Source organism: Papaver somniferum, unplaced genomic scaffold (genome assembly GCF_003573695.1).
Source record: "Papaver somniferum cultivar HN1 unplaced genomic scaffold, ASM357369v1 unplaced-scaffold_107, whole genome shotgun sequence".
NCBI lineage: Eukaryota > Viridiplantae > Streptophyta > Magnoliopsida > Ranunculales > Papaveraceae > Papaver > Papaver somniferum.
This window is the reverse complement of record NW_020619603.1, coordinates 3,558,371-3,566,296: the sequence shown is the minus strand read 5'-3', so window position 1 is coordinate 3,566,296 and position 7,926 is coordinate 3,558,371. Positions and strand designations below refer to the sequence as shown.

At 37.5% G+C, this 7,926-nt stretch overlaps 1 pseudogene; it reads right to left on the bottom strand.

Annotated features, from left to right (window-relative positions):
* Positions 1–981: 981 nt before the first annotated feature.
* On the bottom strand, positions 982–3,583 carry LOC113327894 (annotated as a pseudogene).
* Between the last annotated feature and the right edge of the window lie 4,343 nt (positions 3,584–7,926).

Here is a 7,926-nt window from a genome sequence, read left to right as displayed (position 1 = left end):
GGAACCGAAAAATGTTATCAAGCGGTATTTTGTAGTCTAATACTAGTCATAGTCGTAAGCAAACTTGGCAAAGGCACTGGCTGAGCGAATGGCCGACAAACAGATTTCCGCTGTACTTTCCTGCGTTCGACCGCTGACACTAATAAATTAGGTCAGCCTAGCGTTTCTCAACCAAAAGTATGTTCAGAACTTGACCTCTCTGACATGGCCTATACAAACCCCACATAAAATCTGCACATAAGCGCCCCTCACATATACTTTCAGATGATAGAGAGCCGCCGCATTAGTCTGACCAGATAAATGCGACATGACAGCAGGCTTTTTGTAGTCCATATGCAAAAAACATCAGCCATGACGACTAATAACCATTAATTAGGTACAGTGAATCTTTGATTAATGCTTACTTCTCAAACCACAATTATAACGTCACGTGTACACTCAGACCCCATGATTTTATGGTCGAAAAATGATGATCCATTAAAATAGCAATCTCTTATCGATTAGTTAAGTTAATTAATATGCAAATAAATGGAAATCATTTTCATATTTGCTAGCTTGCAATGATGCTAATGGGATCTACTTCAGCATCTTAAATTCATTTAGTAGATTATTCCTTGGCATCTCATACTAGATGCCTATATATATATCCCCACCAAAAGAGATCCATTATTTGGGACCATCTACCACCATTATGGTATCAAGATTTTAACTGTGCTCAAACGGCAACGCTGTTAAATTATGAGACGGAAAACAAAGACGTAAAAACTAAAAATAAGAGAAGAACATCACAGACATCTCGATGCGATAAGAAGACATCAGTAAAAACAAAGGATCAACAAAGAAGAACAACATATCTGTAATCTATTATTTCGGTGGAGCGATTTCTTCATTGCACAAAAACAAGACATCTTCATTGCATGCTTTGATTTCATAATCTGGAGAGAACAGAAATCTGGAGCGTTATCTAAGTATACGGCTTTTCTAATCATCACAGTAATCGGTCATCCACTCCTCTTCCGTAGGGACTATAGGATAGTTGAACCTGTCTTCTTCAATAGGTGTATGATGGTATTTAGATGGTGTGAAGGTAGGATCTTTCTTTTCCCCACGATTCCGACTATTCTGTAGCTCACTCCTAATATCTTCATTAACCTAAATAAACACAATCAAATCATCTCCAAAATGACAATAACAAAACACAGAGTACCAGATGTTTGTCGGGTAGGGAATTCATGTTGTTACCAAGTGATGTTTCTGGTGCTGAATTAGATATATATGTGAGAATGCCTCCCACAATCACAAACTCGCTAACTGGCATAGTAGTTTTACATATATAATAACGCCTTTACATAGCATTATTGTGAGGCAAGAAAAGAGAATACAAACCTCTGAACAAGAGTTAGAAACGACTGGTGCCATATTACAGGAATAACCCTTGAAGAAGCTTGATAAAGTAACTGTGTGTGATAGTTGAGCAAACAAAAATGACAACAAAATGATTGCGCAACGGTATAAAACTCAGTTTTTAGTAGGTAAAATAGATGAGACTCCTCTAGAAAATAGGATAATGGAACAGTTTTTGGTTGAATACCTTGCGGTGCCACAATACTCCATTTCTGCAAGATGCATGAGCGCGGCACCAGAAAACAAGCAGAAGGATTTTTAAGCTTCAAAATAGGAGTTCGTATAGTAACCGATATAGTCCCTACAAATGGATGTCGACTACCATATGAACTCGAGATATAAAATTCCTAGAGAACTGCTTAATTGTAAAACATTGAAGAGTTTGAATATGATGTTGGATGACCCAGATTTTAGTAGTCACACAGCTACTATCATACCGGAGGCGATGAGGTTGCCAGAAATCAGGACACTATGGCTGGATGGAACTTCAATCTCTAGTTCTGAGTTACAAAGACTTTTCTCAAGTTGTCCACTTTTGGAATCAGTAATCATAAGAGAGTGTGATATACAAACAAACAATCAAAGGATTGTCATTCTTAGTTCTCACAGCCTTCACCAATCGTCATACACGTCTGGGTTCGGCGGATAAGTTTATGACTTATAATACCAAGATATCTGGTCCAACTGTGAATGTCTTAAGGCCCACCGGCTTCCTGACAGAAGATTTTTCCTTGGAAAACTTTCCTCTCTAGAAGCGGCTCATGTTAATATGAGATTAAAACAAGATGAAACAGATGAAACTACACAAACTTATTCTGAGCTGCAAGCTATGGAAAAAGAAGTTCTTTCCAAATGCATGATGAAAATTCTAGGTGCAGTTTATAACGTGCAACAGCTGACTCTGTCATAATTGTTTGCAAGCTCTGCAAAATCATTAATGAAAACTGCAAGGATGTCGACCAGCAGGGCGTGGAACTTCATCAAATAGAAACGCACGGCTTTAATGAAGTTCTTTAGTGATTTAAATATCAATCAATGTAAAATTGTATTTTACTGATAATTAAATTTAATTGGTTTCCTTATAGGCACAGAGACCTTCTGAATAATGCTTCCTAGAATAACAACTTCCTACAATAACAGCTTCCCTGAGGGTGCAAGTCCCTAACTGTGTACATCAAGATTCTTAGTTAAGAAAACTAAACCAAAAAAAAAGTTCAAAGCAGTTCAAAGTTTCATACCTTACAAAGAGGAAACAAAGTCCCCTTGCTGAAGGCCTGTGGCTTATAAACCGACTTGTTAAGAGCTCTATACAGATCAAAATGGAGTCTCTTATTCTTCCAGATGTCTTCTCTAACTCGGGGAAGCAACATAGAAGAGTAAAAACGTTGTGCTCTTTTGGGGGACATGTTGGAAGCAAATACGTTGTGCACTTTTGGGGGACATGTTGGAAGCAAACGTTGTGCTCTTTTGCCACATTGCGTTCGCAGACCACTTTCCCGGTTCAGTCAAGTAGAGAGCATCCTCCCAATAAGACTTACTGGTAAGGGATAAGAAAGCTTTGGGTAGTTTCCCACTTGTATATCTACTCAAATACTCTCCAATTCTGCAATTTTGAATACAAAACAATGGAAAATTACTCATAGATCCACAAGAACATCGAAACGAAGTGAAAGAAAAGAATGATTGCCCAGTACCCCTTATATATGTCTACGAGTATGTTGTCCATTTGAGCAGGTTTCCGTTCTGTATGAGATAATAAACGAAAATTACTGAGTAATTCACTGTAAAATCATTAAAATATTGCATTAGCAAAATGATGCTTGCTCTTTGTAAGCTACAAAATCAAATGATGCATCCTCAAGTTCATGCCACAAGCAAATAATGCATTGGCCAAATGATGCATTCTTCTGACATAATCAAAAACTAATGCTATCCAGAGAAACATATGCAGCAGCACTCTCAAAAAAAAAAACAGTACTTGCAGATACTCTTTCGGCCTGTTCGATTTTGTTAACGATCCGGTCGGATAACAACGACATACTAGATTCCTTGGACATGAATTGCTTTAACATTTCCATTTCAACCTATAATCAATTGAATAATTACCAATTTCAACATCTTCAAAATCACAAAATTTTATAGAAAAAAAGAAAAACAAAACTCACTTCATAATCATTGTAATCCTGCCTTTCATCAGTTTCTGGTGCAAACCCATGACACCACATATTCATCATCATAATCACTATCATCATCATCCGAAACACCACTTTCCGGAATCGAAGAAAACGGGTCTTCTTTTCTAGCTTCATCTTCTATTTCCTTCTGTTGAATTAATGCTTCTGTTTTTTGGATATATCAGAAGAGGGTTTGGGGAAAGCATTTATTCTTGTTCTTTGCCACCTTCATTGATGAAAGCTTTGAGAAAAAACAGAGTAATGGTTGTTTCAGAAGTTAAAAAGGATTGAAACTTTGAGATTGAAACTTGCAGATGCATAGACTGCAACAAAATTAGGGTTTAAAAGCCTCTAGCCACACGGTATATGGTATTGAGTGGGTCCGCCAACAAAGAATCGGCCGATTTAAATAAAAAAAAGAAAAAAAAAAAAAAAAAAAAAGAATTGTGGTGTCTGTGTCGACGCCAAACATGATTTTTATTTTTCCCTCTATCAAAAAAGAAAAAGAAAAAGACTGTGTAAAAATAAAAACGGATGTTAGGCCAACTCTTGGCGTGTTACCACAACAATGGCCTTTGGGGTATCTGATTTAAGCAACTGCTTGAATGTGAAGTTGAAACAAGTTTGTTTGTACCCAAATTAACTTTTAGGCACTAAATACGATGATTTGATGATGATGTGAATTAGGGTTATAAAATGAAATGAAAAGGAAATATAGAAGACAAAGATTTAACGTGGTTCGGCAAGTGTTGTTTGCATCCACGGAGGAATCCCATAGGGAGAGTATTGTATTGATATGAGGTTACAATAATTATGGTTAGCTAACTTAGAATTTCATATCTTCTTAGGATTTATGATACATGTATTTATATAGTTTGTATCACCCTAATTCTGATATAAACTTGATGTGCAAGCAACTTGGGCAACAAGACTTCTGGAATCTTCTTTCACGTGTTAGACGGGCTTGATTAATGGGCCTCCTGTGTATTTTATACACGATACAAGCATCGCCCCCCTCTTAATCTCCAACTTGTTGGGGGTTAAGAAGTTTGTTTCTCCTTCTGTGTCGACTGTTGATGACGTAACTCGCCCCCAAGTGTTTGTAGAGATATTACAAAGATGCCCCGAACTTTATTAACGTGCAATAAATTTTCTCACTTGCTAAGCGAGAATTTTTTCCAAGTATTGGACTTGTGATGCTCGAGAGCTAGTCGAATCTTGAAGAGAATGTAGTGTGTTTGCGGCTAAGGCAAGGCATTTTACTCGCAACGTAACAAGGCTGAAGCGCTCGCTGCTCGGGAAGGATGGTTGTTGCTTGTGTTGAGTACGAGTATTTGGACCAACATAGCGCGTTGGGCTCGTGGTCGAGACGAGACTTTATGCTTTCCAAGGTGCAAGTCTTTCATACTCGCGTGCAAGACGAGATTTTATGCTTGCGATAAAAGCAAGACTTAAGTGCTCATGTGAAAGGTGAGGCTTTAGGTGCTTGCGAAGTGATGCAAGTCTAAATATTGAAGGGTCTAAGCAATGATCATATCAAAATCGATCATGCCGCTATCTACGAACCTCGAACTCGATCATGTCGATATCCACGAACCTCGAACTCGATCATGTTGCTTTCCCCAAGTGCATATAAAAGTTTCTTTGACACTGGAATTTTTGATTCCATGATATAGGGAATTGAAAGAAGACACTAACGAGCCAAAAATCACTCAATTCGGGCTTAAAACAAAGAAGTTATTGACTAAACAAGATTTTCATGAAGCGCGTGTGTTGTTGCAGATGTGGCAGTGATGAAAGTGCAAATCCGCTGATGTTAACTGCTGACTAGTCATCATGTTGATGTGGCAATCGCTGATTGGAATGCTTTGCTAACGTGGCATACGTTGAGCACATAGGACTGCTTATATGTCAGGTGGTGAGTGGACATAGTTGCTGACGTGGCGTGCTTACTGGACCGAATTGATGTTGACGTGGCTGAGTCGTCATTGTCATGGCAGATGCTGACTGTACCGGTTCAGCTGACGTGTAAGACGATGACTGGTTGCCTTAGGCTGACGTGGCAACTGGTTAGACCCGAACGGTCTGGGCCGCGTTGGACCGAAGACACGTGTCCCTTGCTGAACCTGTTTGATGAACCGTGAGCTGAATCGGAGGCTGGACATATCCTATGGATTAGATCTTATGAATCTAATGGTGAAGACTTGCTTGATCTGGAGATGTACGTGAGGTTGGACGAAGATTAGGTTTTTGCAACGCTTTCTTCAACAGTTTGTCACGGTTTCTTCAACTATTTCGCAACAGTTTCTTTAAGCTCGCAACAGTTTCTTCAACTCTTTCGCAACAATTTCTTCAACTGCCGTAACGGTTTTTCTGAAACCCTAAACTTTTTATTCTTTCTTGCTGATGTTGCATGGAATCCGTGCAAGATTTCTTCCGCGATGTGATGATGATGATGTGATTAGGGCTAGAAAACGAATTGAAAAAGAAATAGAGAAGACAAAGATTCAACGTGGTTCGGCAAGTGTTGTCTACATCCATGGAGGAATCCCATAGGGAGAGTATTGTATTGATATGAGGTTACAATAATTTCGGTTTGCTAACCTACAATTCCATATATTCTTAGGGTTTATGATACATGTATTTATATAGTTTGTGTAATCCTAATTCTGATATAAACTTGATGTACAAGCAACTTGGGCAACAACACTTCTGGAAACTTCTCGAATCTTCTTTCACGGGCTAGGCGGGCTTGATTAATGGGCCTCACGTGCGTGTATTTTATACACGGTAGAAACAAAGCTATTAGCGCTTTTTTTTTCTGACAGCAGACGAATCTAAGCCATCAAAAGCAATATATTTTATCTAATGTAAGTACGTGTGTTTTATGGGGGCCATAATCTTAAGTTTTTTCAAGTCTTTCATCTTTAGCATACCTTTTTCTTCCCCCTAATAGGGCGACGAAAATGTGGCTAAATCCTAAAGTTTTTTTCCCTGGAGGTGCATAAGAAGTTAGCCCAGGACGACACGGCTGTCAATAGATACCCAATTACCTTGACCGGACCCAATTAATTCGGTTCCAGGTCCTCATCGTGCCCGAGATAATACCCGTCGAGTTCATGGTTATTCATTCTTTTCATCATTAATTTTATCAAAATTCTAAGTATTTGGTAGTTTTGACTCTGATTTTATTCATTTTCCATTGTTTTCTTATAGTTGATCTTATTTTTGAAAACATTAATAAAGAACTAATGGTGAAATTTTATAAAGAATAATAATATGGGTTCAAGCGAAAAAGACAAAGATATAGAGTTTTGGAAAAAAAAATTGATAGCCGATTTATGGGACTTCTAAATCCAAGTCAATTTCCAAATTCTAGCTCAGGCCAAATCTCAATTTCATGCGGAATCTTGATCAAAAGCGGGGCTCAAAACTCACACATCCTGGTACCGCTTTTCACATCTTATCACAACCCCCTTTATTTTTTTGTATTATATACTCTCTTTCTTTCTGAAAAAGAGATACTCTCACTCTTTTAATTTTGTCTATTTTTATGTTAAAATGAAAAAGTGAAAGTATTAACTTTTCAAGAAACAGAGATAGTTTTTTTTTCCTCTATTAAAAGAAAAAAAGTACAGTAACGATTCTGTAAAATAAGAAAAGGTATTAGGCTAATAACATGTTTATTTTTTCAAGCTATCTGATAGTGGTCATTAAATAGAGCTTTATTTCTATATTTTCTTCAAGTGCCGGTACATAGGGTTTTTGAAAATGATGTTTGTTTTCAACATTCTAGCAATTTTATTATTTTATTCATAATAATAATTATTTCCGAGTACTCCTTATTTTATCCCTCTAAAATTCTCGCGGACTAACGATCGTACCCGCACTAGAATTCTCATAATTCAGTCATCATTTTTTTCTCTTACTGCTCCTCTTAATCCATGTCTTACCCCATCTCTTTTACTCAATTAAGGTGAGATGATGATCATCTCGATTGCAGGTCTTATTTTGTTTCTTTAGGATTATGATGATTCGAAGATTCGAAGAAACAATAAAAAAAACAGAGGCATGTGTCGTCGCCGGACATGATTTATTATTATTTTCTTCTTTTACAGGAAAAAAGCAGAGGCATTGAAAATAAAAAAGGGTAGGCATTGAAAATAAAAAAGGGTATTAGGCCAAGTCTTGTCGTGTTACCCTATTGAGCGTCTGATTTAAACAACTGCTTGAATTCGAAGCTGAAACAAGTTAATAGTGGCTTTCTTTTTTGATCTGACCTGAGCACGTGTTTTGTGTCGGCCTCCTAGGAAAAGTTAAATTTTAAGGAACCATGAAAGAGAGTTTA